Raw genomic sequence first — 4,508 nt, forward strand, 5'->3', positions numbered from 1 at the left:
TAGAAGTTAAAAATTTACAATGGTATTTTGACAAAGCACCATATTAGATTCTAACATGAGAATTTATTTCCGCTCATCTTCTGTAAAATAATCCTAGAAAGGAGTAGAAAGATGACTTCTATTTGAGAAAGTTATTTACAATTGGTTAATTTTAAGAGGTCATTATACTTGGGGACTCTTTAGTTTGCCTTTTTTTCTTCATTTCTCTATCATTTTGTTTATGCTAAAAAATTGTATTTAAAGTTATTTTAAGTATTTAAATTGTATTTAAAGTTACATAAAATAGCATTCTTCCTAAAGGGATGTGTAAAATATGTAAAAATTAACTTTATTTTCTTGAGAAAAGATTTTCATATTTTCTTTATTTTGTGGTTTAGTATATCATATTTATAAATTACATATAGTGGATATATATTTTATGATATACTATTTCTTTGGTACATTTTATATGTATTAATATTTTCATAGCTAACTTATTAGGACTCTTTTGATCAAGGAGTTCTCATAAATATTCCAAAAGTGATTAAACATATCTTTGGAAAGAATCTACTTTCAGAATATATGTAAACAGAAAACAAATTTCAATCTTAAAGAAAATTATCTTCATGTTTTTAAAATAAATGTTACCATATGTATTAAAAACTACTGATATTTAATAGGAGGAATAGTTTATATAAGTTATAACATAAGTTTTTAAATTGGAATTTATATTCTCTAGTCTTAATTAGAGAAAGTAAGAAATAAGTGCAGAATTAGAAAAATATGGCCTTTAATTTTACATGTGTTGAGGGCATTTTTCACATATTTATTTTGGATTTAGTGGTATGGTCCTCTTTTAGGCTTACAATGTCTGAGGCTTAAGTTTAATGCTCTTCAAATCAACCTCATTTTAAAGAATTAATCTTGAAAGTAGCTTCCTGCTCCATTACTATGAAGCACCTGCATATCATAGACATTATTTATTTAATTTTTTCAAATATAGATGGTAACTTGCTTTTTGACACTCAACGTATCTCTTTTTTATTTATAATACTCCCATTAATATAAGTGTAAACTTGGTAATATATGCAGGGAACTATGAAAATCAGAATCTGCAGGCCCTTTCTAAATCAGGTTCACATTAAAGATTAGTTTAATTTGAACTCTGTGTTTGGGTGTTTTTTTAGTAAAGCATGTATTACATTAGTACAGAAATGTCTCAAATGCCATTCCAGTTTAACTTGGAAATGTGTGTGTCAAACAGAACATCATTTGACTTGAGGGGGAAAGGGATCAAGAGCAGAGGTTAAGGTATATAGTGGTCTCATGTAATATTTCAAAGTCCACATTTTGTCAGAGTGGACATAAAATCTAGATTTGAAAGCAGAAAAACTCCAGTATAATTTTGCACTTTTCTAAGTCTATCTTCCCATCTTACTATTTCCTCTGGGCATCAGCTGTTCATGCTGGTGATATATTCTTGTAGAAGAGATCCAGGTTCTGCTTTTGTCTCTTGAGCCTTTTTATTTAAATCCACCACTTGTTACAAACAGTCACAGAACTTCGAAAAGTGAAATACTAAAATGTCAGCTTTGCTTTTTCAAGTTGGATTGTTACTGATGAAAAGCAATAAAAAATCTGAGGAAATGTGAGAGAATGTATGTCCACTATACCTGTAACATAATAAGCCTAAATTTGTTGATCATCAGAAGATTGTCATTTTAGAAATGTGTTGTTTTTATGTTGTATAGATGGAATAAGGGAATGAACATGAGCAAAGGCAATGGAGATCCATTCGTAGGCATAAAACATAAAGTGGTGTCCCTCCTTTGCTGACACCCTTTAACATCTTTCCACTACCTACAAAATTAAAGGCACACTTCTTTAAAAAGGCCCAGAAGGCGTTCTGTGGCCCAGCAGCTAAATACCTCTCCAGCTTCCTTTCCCACCAATCTCTATCCCAGATTTTGTTAAATAGCCTCAAAGGTACATTCCAAGCCATTTCTTGCCTTTACCCATGCTGTTTCCTCTGCTGGAATGCCTTTCCATGCACCTCCCCCCAATGTGCATGGGTAACTCTCGCTTATCCTTTAAGATTCAGCTCAGGTGTTACTTCCTTTAAAAAACTTTCTCTGGGACACCCCTAATCTCTTATGCCAGGATGAGTTAGGTACCTTTCTTCTCACATAGCATTCTGTTAAACCCCATGCACTTACCACATAATATTTTAATTATCTGTCTATATGCCTGTCACATATAAATGTCATGAAGGCAGAAACTACTTTTATTCATTCATTTATTTCTCTGGTACCTGCTGCATAATAGATGCTCAATTAATGTTCAACAAATAAATGAACATACTAAAGAGTAAGAAGAAAAAGGAAATTGAGTAGATGCTAAAGAGATGGAGGAAAAATCAGGCAAGTAAGGAATCAAAAAACCCAAGAGAAGATTTTAAGAAGCAACCAATGAGAACTAAAGCAAGCCACTGGATTTGACAATGGATGTTTGCGTGTTGAGCGGAAAGAGCTAGTGCAGATGAAGAAATTATTTATGCATGACAATAGCTGACCAGACAAGAAAGGTCCTGGAAAGGGGGTTCTCAATGTGGGGATTCCCACTCTCTTCCTTGGTCTTCACAATTACTCCCTCTACAGAAACACCCTTTCTTTCCCATCATACTCTTTCTTCAAACCAAGCTATTTTCACTTGTACTTCCTCCACTGAAGCCTTCCTGGATACCTCAGACTGCATTCACGTATTCCTTCCTTTTAAACATGTTTATTATGAAGTCTCGCACACTGAAGTATTTTTTAAATGTTTCTTCTGGTCTCCCCAGCTAGGTTTTAAAGTTCCTTGAAGAAGAACATTGTCTTATTCTTTTTTGTCTCTCTTTCAAACCTTTACAGGTACATGTAGGCACTTAACAAATACATAAAAGTACAAAAGTACCAGGCTAATAGAATGTTAATACACATAATCTGAAAAATAAAAGATTGCGCTAATTTTAAAAAATGTAATACAGCCCTCACCGGTTTGGCTCAGTGGATGGAGCGTCAGCCTGCGGACTGAAGGGTCCCAGGTTCGATTCCGGTCAAGGGCATGTACCTTGGTTGCGGGCACATCCCCAGTGGGGGGTGTGCAGGAGGCAGCTGATCGATGTTTCTCTCTCATTGATGTTTCTAACTATCCCTCTACCTTCCTCTCTGTAAAAAATCAATAAAATATATATATGTTTTTAAAAAATGTAATACAGATATATCAGTTTTAAATCTTAGTTTGGTCTAAAGAGTTTTCATGCCTCTTATGTTTCCCCAGCCACATTAAATTACTATCTTTTTACCTCCTGCCTTGCTTTCCCATCTTTTTCTAGTGCTCTGGTATCCTTAGATTAAGAAACACAAAATTCTGCCTGAAGCAAATATTCCCAAAAACATATTTATAGGAGCACATAATATAAGGTACTGTATTTATCTTGGCTATCTAACCTTCCACAAATCTCACTGATTTATTTTTATTTTCTTTAGTGTCTGATTTTTTAACTCTTAATTTGGGTAAGTGTTCATTTTTATAGCAAGCTCAATAAAACTAAAAGATTAAACTACAAAATGAAACTTTCAAAAATAACGTCATTTTCCAGAGTTGATGACTCTGTCTATAGATGATCCCTGCCCCCTTCGCTAGTCAGTTCCTTATTTAGAACTGGGGGTGAGAGAGAGTTTAATTATTTTCTTTGTATGTTCTTTTGAAGGAGGAGGACAGAACATAGGTGTTTGATACATAGAATTGTTTCCTAAGGTAGCTTCAGCTACCTATTTAGGGCAACTTGAGTTTGACTCTGGTTTTTCTATGAACTACAATGGCATCTACAGTTCTATATTCATTCATTTTTCTGTCATTTCAAAAAAAACTGACTGTCCACACTGATCAAAGCTGTTGTCCTGGCCAGTGTTGCTCAATGGTTAGAGTCTTGGCCTGGGCACTGAAGGGTCATGGGTTCAATACCTGGTCAAGGGCATGTACTTAGGTTGCAGGTTCAATCCCTGGCCCCAGTTGGGGTGTGTGTACAGGAGATGACCAATTGATGTGTCTCTCTCACATTGATGTTTCTCTCTCCCCCTTCCCTTCCTTCGTTCCACTCTCCCTAAAAAAAAAAATTCAATGGAAAAAACATCTTTGGGAGAGAGACAAAATGGCATTGGAATAGATGGTCATGTCCTGAGCCTTTTCCTGGAGCAGATAGAATGAGCAACTAAATAGAATAACATCCACCCTGAATTGGCAAAGCAGACACAGCTAGTGAGACAATTCACAGCCAGGAAGGGCAGAGGATGCCTGGAGAAACAGTAAAATCAGGGATCTGGGCTTGAGAGAATTGTGAGACCTCTGAGCCCAGAGGGTCAGAGGGAAACCGCATGTTACCAAGGCCGCGTCCCTTGGGACAGGCATAGTGTCTGACTGTGGAAAGAAGGTCTGCAGGACTACTGGTGGCAGGAGGTTCTAGATCTGGGTCCACAGCCAAGAGAGAC

The sequence above is a fragment of the Myotis davidii genome, unplaced genomic scaffold, assembly GCF_000327345.1.
Source record: "Myotis davidii unplaced genomic scaffold, ASM32734v1 scaffold1176, whole genome shotgun sequence".
Lineage (NCBI taxonomy): Eukaryota > Metazoa > Chordata > Mammalia > Chiroptera > Vespertilionidae > Myotis > Myotis davidii.